The 11,191-nt window shown below is 36.2% G+C and overlaps 1 long non-coding RNA gene across 1 annotated transcript; it reads left to right on the top strand.

Annotated features, from left to right (window-relative positions):
• Positions 1–946: 946 nt before the first annotated feature.
• On the top strand, positions 947–8,233 carry LOC118766393. Its single transcript, XR_005002330.1, has 3 exons — positions 947–958; positions 6,931–6,932; positions 8,085–8,233. It is a non-coding gene; the product is annotated as an uncharacterized LOC118766393 (long non-coding RNA).
• The last annotated feature ends 2,958 nt before the right edge of the window (positions 8,234–11,191 follow it).

Below are 11,191 nucleotides of genomic sequence, written 5' to 3'. Positions count from 1 at the left end.
ATTCAGCTTGTTTTGTGTCGTTAATTGAATACTCCAGCACGCTTGCAAATTTATGTTTATAGTCGTGGAAAAATCATTTGCATATGGAAAATGATTAAAAATATATTTGGACATCGAGAATTTACTATTTTACTTAATCGTATAAAATCTTACTCGAAATGAATTTTCTAGTCTCCAGGGCATACCCAACTTAAAACTTATTTTTGCAGAAATATTTCTCAGTTCTATTTTATAGAATTAAATTGTAGCTATATCAGATCTTTCCAAATATTTGCACAATATTTGTAATACTTTTAAAGCGGCGAGCCAGAATAATCGGTAGCATACTGGACAAGATGTTGAGTGCATTTCGTCTGTCTCTTCGTTCTGGGATGAAATTCCACTGAGGGTGACTTCCCCTTTCAGAGTCGGTAAAATAAGTACCAGTCGAGCACTGGTGTCGATTTAATTGTTTCGGCTCCTCTCCCAAAACTGCTGGCTTAGTGTCAACATTTGAAGACAATATTTGTAATACTTAGCGAGTTTTCTCATGTCGTCTAAATGATGCATAATTACAGATAGGAAAATTAGTAGCCTACTCGTCGTTTAAACGGTTACAATTTACCTATTTCTTTACTACCCACCAGGGGCATAGCACAGAAGGAACAAACAAGGACAGACAAACGGATTAAGTCGATTATATCGACCTCAGTGCGTAACTGGTACTTATTTAATCGAACCCGAAAGGATGAAAAGCAAAGTCGACCTCGGCGGAATTTGAACTCAGAACGTAACGGCAGACCAAATAGGGCTACGCATTTCGCCCGGCGTGCTAACGTTTCTGCCAACTCGCCGCTTTAAACGGTTACACTTTACCATAAAGCAGATTCTACATGATGCTTAAATTCAAACATTCCATATCTCTATGTCAAATATGAGACTTTTAAAAATGCTCTGAACTTTCCTTTTTCATTGTCTGGTAGTTGTGTAAGCGGATAGCTACTTTTGGAGACATCTACCAGGGTTCTCAATATTGTGAATCAGTTTCTCTCTGTGAATCCTCTACGTATGTGATGATATGGATATTACAGATGCCTTTTAACAAACACCTGATTTGCTTTTCTTTTGCTGTCAACAGCATCTCTTATATTACGCAGATGAATGTGAACCAACAAGTAATGTTATTTCTATGGGAACCTGATATCGCCATGTCCTATTTAGGACAGTGCCTAAATATAAGTTATGTAATGTTTTACCTGCTGTTGGACAGGTGTATTGTGTGACTGATAAGTAGAGATTTTGATGTTGTTTTGAGAGTCAGAGATATTACGCCCTAAATAGATTTGGTTAGATTTTGCAGAATAGCACTTCACGCGTTCAGTGTGTCCATGCGCTTTTGGATTTCCTGTTTGATGACAGCAAAGCAATGCATCAATATATGTGGTATTTTGGTGATACTCCTGATTTATTCAAGACCATAAGTGTTTTATTTTTTATTTTCTTTGCTTCTTTGCTTGGTAAAGGAAATAGAATTAGTTGCGTTTTCAGAGAATTAGAAATCACTAAATTGTTTTATTGCTAAACTATACTCGTAGTTATTTTGATACCGTACCACTTGGTATGAGGCAATACAAAATGAGTCATATATATATATATATATATATATATATATATATATATATATATATATATATATATATATATATAGGCGCAGGAGTGGCTGTGTGGTAAATAGCTTGTTTACCAACCACATTGTTTCGGGTTCAGTCCCACTGCGTGGTACCTTGCGCAAGTGTCTTCTACTATAGCCTCGGGCCGACCAAAGCCTTGTGAGTGGATTTGGTAGACGGAAACTGAAAGAAGCCCGTCGTATATATGTATATATGTGTGCGTGTATGTTTGTATGTCTGTGTTTGTCCCATCCAACATCGCTTGACAACCGATGCTGGTGTGTTTATGTCCCCGTCACTTAGCGGTTCAGAAAAAAGAGACCGATAGAATAAGTACTGGGCTTACAAAGAATAAGACCCGGGGTCGAGTTACTCGATTAAAGGCGGTGCTCCAGCATGGTCGCATTCAAATGACTGAAACAAGTAAAAGAGTAAAGAGTATATATATATGGACAAAAATTATGGTTAAGTACACTGAATATGTTAACATCCGGTTTTCACGCAGAAGCAACCAATGGAATAATTTTCATAGTTAAACGTTTGGTAATGTATTGCGATTGGAACTAACCGTGAAAGTGAAATCAATATTATGAATAATTTTTGGAGTGTTTAATGCATTTTAAAATAAGTTACTTTCTAAAAATACGATTAATATTACACGGCATTGATTTCCAGCAACTAAATTTCTAAATTAAGATTCTAGCAAAATAAAAAAAAACATAACGTTATTGGAATCCATGCAGGGAACACATGAATACATACACACAAACGTGCTAATACATGCACATACACATATATGTACCTGTGAAATATGTATATATATACGCATACCCGTACAGATTCATCATAATGCCTTACATATACGTATGTGTGCGCGTATATCGATGAATAGAGAGAGAATGAGATTTACAATAAATTGTGTGCATTTCAAAATTATATGCAATAACTTTTAATATCTTTCACAGGTTTATCGCATTTTTACAAAATGTATCATATTACATATTTATTGATTATACAAATTATTTGCGTTATAGTATACATCTAGGAACTTTAAAATGGATAACTCAAATGGAATTAACAACATTTGAGATAATCATATTGTTGTGGACAACTTCAGAATTAGGGCAAACGCTTTATTACCAAAATAAATGAATATAACTTTTAAATAGTTGTATTCGTTTATAATGTTTAATTTATTATATAAAATAAATTTTTACCTGAGAAAATTTGATGTTTTGTTCACGAGGAACAACTTTTGAACCAGCTTTAAAAATCTGGCTTCACATATTTTTAATCATAAATTTCTAATTTATGAGAAGCTGTTGTAAAGGAATTTTATAAATATATAAATCTCTTCGAATCCTTAGCCTATTGCCATATTTACTGACTTTTATAATCAATATTTAAATTTATGCCTCTATCGTTTTTATGAATTTCTAGTAACCAAGTACATTTCAAATCTAAATGCAATGCCTATCAAAAATATTATTCATGGTTTTTATGGCAGTTTATTTTTTAAAAGTAATTTATTTTAAATATTGATTGAAGATACAAATTATTTGCATCAGAGTGCATTATAAAATACTGGAACACATACATTTTCATGGACACGAGTAATAGTTTTAGCCTACTTTGCAATATATATATATGCATAGGTATGTACATATATACATGTTACATATATATATAATATATATATATATATATATATATATATATATATATATATATATATATATATATATATATATATATATATATATATATTATATATATATGTAAAGCAGCATTAATAGTCGCAAAATAAAAATTAATTTCTGAAAGCGCACTTCTATTTCATTCGTTTGCTAAATTGGTGCTGCGTTAATAGTTAATGTGTGTGTGTGTGTGTGTGTGAACGTAAAGTTGTGGATCAACCTCTGTAAACATAGTCTGTATTTATATATCCCCTGTTGCCAAAACGCCTATCAAATTTCTTCTTAGGCAAAAGACCAGCACCGAAGCTCCACGTACCACGTAGTTGCACGGTATGGGATTTTTACCAATTCATTAACTGTATAATTTAATTTAAAAGATGTATGATTTATACACAGAATTAATTCTCCTTAATTGCTTTAAATTGAATTTTTTTTTCCAGTGACTGAAACGCATTATATGTAACAATGTTTTCCAAACCAGGAATAATTGTTTCTGCTGCGTGACTCCAATCATATAGACGAAAAATATATAACTCAGATTTTGCTGGGGAATCAGTAAAATTTGCCATGTGACTTTTGAGACACTAATTAGAAAGGACTTCTGTAAATATTATTCAATTTGTGGTTTACATTAATTTCGTCTATTTGGAACGAATGTTTATCCCCACTTAAATATGGATGGTCTACTAAAAGAAACTGTACTATGGTAGCTAACTTGTGAGAAACTCTCACATTAGCATTTTGTATATATCAGTAATGGAGACCTAAATCCCCACAATCTCCAGCGCTGAGACCACCTGAACATGTGATTTCGACTTTGTTTGGTCTTTACAATGACGGACATTCGACCGCTGCAGGCAACAACTATTCATCTCCACGCCAGTGATATATAGATTGGCAGTGTCAGAGTAAGCACCGGTGTTGCTATTAGCCAGTTAGTTTGTTTAAAAAATACGTATTAGCAAGAAATGCAGTATATACTGAAAGGTAATATTTATCTCAAATTCGTCTGTTGTAATGAAAATTTCGATTTGATTTCGGACATGCTTCTTTTCTTGCTTGCCAATTGTAGAGGCCAGTATTTAAAGATAGCTCTTAATTGATAAAGCTCTGCTCTGGTTTACTCTAGGCTCCTACAGACTGCATACAATCGCCTCCTAATGAGGGCTCAAAATCTCTCGTAGAAGCGTCATCCAACCAAAATACAAATATATGGATAACTACCACCTGTATCATCTCTTGTGAAAGGTAGAAGAGTCCAGTTTTCTGGACATAGTTGTAGAGCTGAAAACGAGGTAATTTCTATTCTTCTCCTCTGGAAGCCATCTGTTCGCGATACCAGAGGGCGCACACCCTCCTACCCTGATGTAATCTTCAGGGATACAGACATCCAGCAACAGGACCTCCGTAATGCTATGATGAACCGTGAAGTCTAGCGTAACATAGTAAATTCCATTGTCTCGACCACGGTCGAACAATGATGATGATAAAGTAAGGATATGTTTATCTATAAAAAAAGTGTATTTTATTTTTCATTTTGGATTTCACAAGCTGCAACTCTTTCATGTGTATTCCCCAAACATATATTAATGATTGTTTAAATATACGACATGCTACTATATTTCTTTCAAACATAATAACATGACAATTAAAAATTCCGGAAGGACTATTAAAATTACTTTGGCGGTAATCGTAGGCGGTCTAAACGACGGATTAAATATTTACAACGATCTCTTAAATTTCAATTATCTCTTAAATTTTAGTCTACACTCGGCAAAATAGAGGCAATATTATGAACTTACATGTAATTGGTGTGACGTACTGCAAAACAGAAAACAAATATTAGCTGCTTGTTTGGAAACAATTAGACCTTTGTATAAATATTTAAAATTCAATTAATTTTACAAATTAAATTCGCTGAATAGTTAATGATTTTCAGCTTAAAATTAAATAAAGGCCTGAGGGATATGAGGTGGATAAAACTGCAGAATGCGCAAAGGAACAATGCTTGAAAACATTGGTTCTAGTGTTTCTATTTGGAGCAGAGATGATATCCTCTGAGTGGTTAGGATCATACCACACACGCACACACACACACACACACACACACCACACACACACACACATAAACACACACATACACGCACACACTCACACATAACGTGTGGCAGGCTCTCGTAGCTTTCAATTTTTCACCCCTAGTTTATACTGATTGATGTTCAGATCCATCCTCAGCATTCTCGTGTAGGACCCTTCCACCATGTTAGAGAGTTTCTTGGTCAGTCTCCAAGTCTCAGTCACGTACAACAGCACAGATTCTACTACAGTAACGAAGAGACGGGTTTTCAGGTCTTTACGAAGTTCCGATTTCCATACAGATTGCAAACTGTGGTACGCCGCCCAGGCCTTGCTCTTCAATCTTTGCTTCTAGATACAGGAAGTCCTCAACCAACGTTACCGGCTTCCCGCCTACATTTATAATCTACTCCGGATCCTGAAACTCGTTCATATTTAGCTACTTCAATAACTTCGTCTTGATCGCATTCATTTTAAACCCCACACTCATCGACACAGTCTCCTCCTCCTGCATCAACGAAATTCCCTCACTATGTTTGTCACCAGTAATTACGTCTTCAGCAAGTTCAGCATTTAGCTTTTTAGTCCTGATCCTCTTACTCTGAGCCGGCGCTAGAGTAAAGCCAGAGTCCTGGTGCTTCTCCAACGCAAGGCACATACAATAGTCCATCACAATAAAAAAATAGGAAAACATAGGAAGCCAATCATCCTGTTGAGAGTCTTTGCCACGAATAATATCAGTGCGATGCCCCTATAGTTGTTGGTGTTAGAGAAATCTCCCTGCTTTTGTACTGGGATGATATTAGTGTTCCTCCACAGATTCTAAGCAACTTCTTTTTCCAGTGCCTGGTTATAGAACTCCAGGACGATATAATCTAAATCACACTTCTTCATTACTTCTGGTGTGTGGAGGCACGTGGCCTAGTGGTTAGAGCAGCGGACTCACGGTCGAGGGATCGCGGGTTCTAATCTCAGGCCGGACGATGTGTGTGTTTATGAGCGATTCACCTAAGCTCCATGCGGCTCCGGCAGAAGGTAATGGCGAAACTTCTGCTGACTCATTCGCCACAACTTTCTCTCACTCTTTCCTCCTGCATCTTGCAGCTCACCTGCGATGGACTGGCGTCCCGTCCAGGTGGGGAACCTATACGCCTAGAAACCGGGAAACCGGCCCTTATGAGCCAGGCATGGCTCGAGAAAGAACAAACAGCAAACAAAAAAATTATCCTGTTGAGGTTCTTTTTCACGGGTGATATCAGTACGATGCCTCTCTAGTTGTTGTTGTACTGGGATGATGTTACTGTTCCTCCACAGATTCTGGGCAACTTCTTTTTCCAGTCCCTGGTTACAGTACACCAGGACGATATAATCAAAATCACGCTTCTTCATTACTTCTGGTGCTACTCCACTAAAGGTGGTGCTCCAGCATAGCCGCAGTTGAAATGACTAAAACAAGTAAAAGTGTAAGAGCAAAGAGTATGAGATCTACTTGTTTCTCCGTTACTTAGCCGTCCGTAATGCTTCCATGTGATTAGTTGAAGAGGGCGGCGAGGAGAGGGATGCGGCGAGAAGGGGAGAGATACGAGGAGGATGGGGATAGGGGATAGGAAGGCATGAGGAGGGGAAAGGAGGGAAGATCGAGGGGGACGTGGTTGTGAGTGAAATGTGTATTTTTTTTACTAATCTTTTGTTTCTTAGCCCAACTAATAACGTGATTAATTGAAAGGAAATGCGAAGTGCGAAAGAAAAAAGGAGAGTGAAAAAGATTGTAAGACGAAAGTGAGAGAGAAAAAGGGACAATGTTTGTATATCTCTCTCTATATAAACGGCAGTTTGTCTGTGCGTTTTCTGTGTGTCTGTTTTCTCGTACCCTCACTCTGGCCACGGCTTTCAACCGATTCTGATGAAACTTGACATACACATAGCCCAATGTCATAATTCAAAACTAACGCAGCGAAAATTTTGAAAAGTTCCCCCAGTTCTGAAAAAAATCGATAAATTCGACATGGGGTCGAGAATCAGAAACCCAAACCACAGACTGTCTAGGGGACGCAACTCGACCTTTTTTAACTCTCAAAAAAAATTTACCATCATTTTTTTTCCATTTTTTGGCTATAACTCTCTAAAAATGCTTTATAGTTATTTCCCTTACAAACCTGAGCAACGCCGGGCGATACTGCTAGTTAAGTATATAAAATTGTGCATAAAGTATAAAAATTGCATATATAAAGTGGATTAAGTAATCATCGATTGGATCTCTTCGGTTTGAACGGCAGTTTTTAAAATAATTTCCACATAACTAAACACTTTTAAACTTCGTATACTGGTAGAATGTGTTTATAAAACATCTTTCTCTTGGCTTTATTGAGAAAACTCTATAGTTTGTAAGATATTTGTTGTTCTTTTTCTTCAATTTCTGCAATTTCAACCAATCAGTGACGTCTATTGAGGTGAAAACATTCTGTGCCGAATGAATATGTCCCTCGTTTAAGAAACAGATTGGGTTTATTTACATTTCTGAAGAAAAAAGATACCCTTCCCCCCAGCCCTAACCCTAACCCTAAAACAGTTTGAAATGCAATAGATCGATACTAGGGTCATAATTATTGGTGACAATTTCATATGACACCGCTAGAAAAAAACTGCCATTCAAACCGAGAAGATCCAATTTCCTTTGCTTTTCAGTGATTAGCACATGAGTGACTATCTGTTGATAGACACAATACAGGCTATGCTTTCAGGTCTTTTGGATAAAGTTTTCAGAACTAACCCAATAAATTTACCATTAATTCCATGAAATATTGACGAGTTCCGCTAGTATATATAAACAAAGTATCTGTAAAGAGTTTTAAACGAACGAAGTGGTTGTTGATAATGAAAAATAATGAATGAATAAACAAAAATAAATGTACGAATAACCAATGCCAGGACAAAGTTTAGTATGTCTGTGTATATGCAGAATGCATATCCATCTATGAGTGTGATGTGAAACTAGTGTCCAAGGAAAAGAGGTGAAGTTAATTTTGTGTGCTTGTGAGAATAGTGATCAGCTTGCATTAGAAGGTAGATGTCACAATTCATAAACTATATTTTAATTAAAAGTCAAAACAATGTTATGCATATACAGATATTTGAAAAAGAGCCAAAATAATTTGGGGAGGTACGTACTTATTTGTATACTTTGACTTTTACCTTCAAACACATTAGATTGTTTATTACACACATACCTGCACTGAAATTTATCACACTCATACATCTGTTACAATATATTTGCTAATGGCATTCCCCACAGAAACTCCTCCCACATAAAACTCCGTGATGTACTGAGGGCGCGATAAGTGAACCGCGATATGGTGAGTGCAAAAGTATATTCGTCTTTTGTTTTCTTTCTTTTCTTTATCTACTCTTCCGCATTCCACCTCATCCTACTTCTCTATCTCATTTTTTTCTTTCCTTCTAGAGTTCTCCTCACCTGTCTTCTCCTTCCTCTTCTTCTTCTTCTTCTTTTTCTTCTTCTTCTTCTTCTTCTTCTTCTTCTTCTTCTTCTTCTTCTTCTTCTTCTTCTTCTTCCTTTGTCTTCATCAACAACACTACCACCACCTCCACCACCTCCACCACTACCATCTTCATCATCATCATCAAAATCATCATTATTTTCTTCTTGCTTATCGTCGTCGTCATCTTGTTCTTCCTGGTTTCTCCGTCTCATTTTTCATCTGTATCTTCGCCTCTTAACCGCTTTCTACTTCTTCTCTGCTTCATCATCAACATCAACATCATCATCATCATCATCAGCAGCAGCATCATCGTCCTCACCTTTTCCCTTTTTAAAATTTTATTGCTTTATCGTCGTCTTCTAGTTGTTGTTCTTGTTCATGTTCTTCGTCTTCTTTTTCTTCTTCAGAATCATTGCCCTCTTTCTCTTTATCTTTCAGTTTTACTTCTTAGTTATAAGCTACAGTGTTTCATTTCCAAATACCGCACTTCACAGCATATATAATTTATTTTTCATTTCATTTAAGTAATTTTCTTCGTTATCTCTCTGCATTAATCCCACTTTAACACATTTTTATAATGAACCTATGATAATTGATTCAAAATGTAGAAAGTACATGTCATTCATACATTACAATGTCAAGCGGTTAGTAACCTATCACGTTCCTGCTTCATAGCTATTGTAATTTAGCTGACGCGGTACGGCACCCTTTCACTACGTGTTCCTCTAAAAAGTTCTGACTGTGCGGTCCCAACCTGTATCTTCTTGTCTCCTTTAATATGATTAGGATTGACCCACAAATCCATTAAAGAGCAACTGAAGATTGACTGTTTCTCTGTTTCTCGACGAAATCCCGTCAGATTATTTTCTTTGTCATCTCTCTGCATTAATCACATTTTAACACATTTTTATAAACAACCTATGATATTTTAGCGACTTGTTTTTACCTTATGGTTGTTAAAAGGCCTAACATCTGACAACTCTTTGTCTCTCACCCATCATATTGAGACACACATTTGTATTCTTAGGCCAGTTCTCGAAGAACGCATCAATACTCTTTCTGAAGAAATTATTAATCAAACCCGTGTAACAGTCTCTAAAGAATGCAAGAGACTTCTTTCTCTATGAATCACTAATTATGTAAAATAATTGAGATCCCTATTGAATTATTGCAGTGGCAGTCGTTTTAATAGAAACACAAAAGCAAATATGTATATGTATATATATATATATATATAATAAATAAATGCGCCCTTTTAAAGCCTAGCCAGACTCATGGGCCCGGTTTCCCGGTTTCTATGGCGTGTGTTCCCCAGCTGGACGGGACGCCAGTCCATCGCAGCGTTACTCATTTTTGCCAGCTGAGTCGACTGGAGCAACGTGAAATGAAGTGTTTTACTCAAGAACACAACGCGTCGCCCTGTCCAGGGATCGAAACCACAATTATATACATGCGCCGAATTCGAGGGAATGAATATAGGAGAAATTCCCTAACCCTAACACTAACCCTAACTTATGCAGTCCCTGTATATATATATATATATATATATATATATATATATACAGGACCTTCTCTTTTGTTCATCTCGGGCACGTGTGTATAACCAAAATAATTCAGTGCTGAATATATTCCAGTTTAATACTTATAAGTGAAATATAAGGATAAAATGTATATACGATTTTATCAAGTAGCCAGCGGTATCCATCACCATGTAGTGAACATGATCAATGTTTTCCATGGTGGTGAAAGTTGCAAGACATCCAGACTTTGCGTAAACTTCAACATTGTCCATTCATTTCCTAAATTCAGCTACCCGATTTTGCACAGTTGATAAAGCTGGAGAGTCATCGTTTGATGTAGCAACTATGTATGAATTTCCAGTGGTGCTAAACCGTTTTTCTATAGGTACATGTTAACACCACGATGCCACATTTTTTCCATAGGCAAGAGAGGTCGCTAGTAGATACATTTGAAGTCATTTTCGCTCAGTTAGAGGTAAGTTTACCTGGAAAGAAGCAATGTCGTTATTAATTAATCAATTAATTGTCTGTATTTATAAATATATGGTACACAGTTCAATTTGGCCGAATCATTAGAAGCTGAAGCCAGAAAGCCGAACGGACACAAAGCCGAACGAAGAAGATGCTGAAAAGACATACAAAGATTAAAATATATGATAATCATTTTCTTCCTACAATATGACCGTTTGACAGACTAAAATGGTCATTCGATTATGTAGGGAGGAATTATTATTTTTATTATTATTGTGCCC

This window comes from Octopus sinensis, linkage group LG15 (genome assembly GCF_006345805.1).
Source record: "Octopus sinensis linkage group LG15, ASM634580v1, whole genome shotgun sequence".
NCBI classification, from domain to species: Eukaryota; Metazoa; Mollusca; class Cephalopoda; order Octopoda; family Octopodidae; genus Octopus; species Octopus sinensis.
Note: the sequence above shows the minus strand (reverse complement) of the source record. Positions and strands in the feature narration are given on the sequence as shown.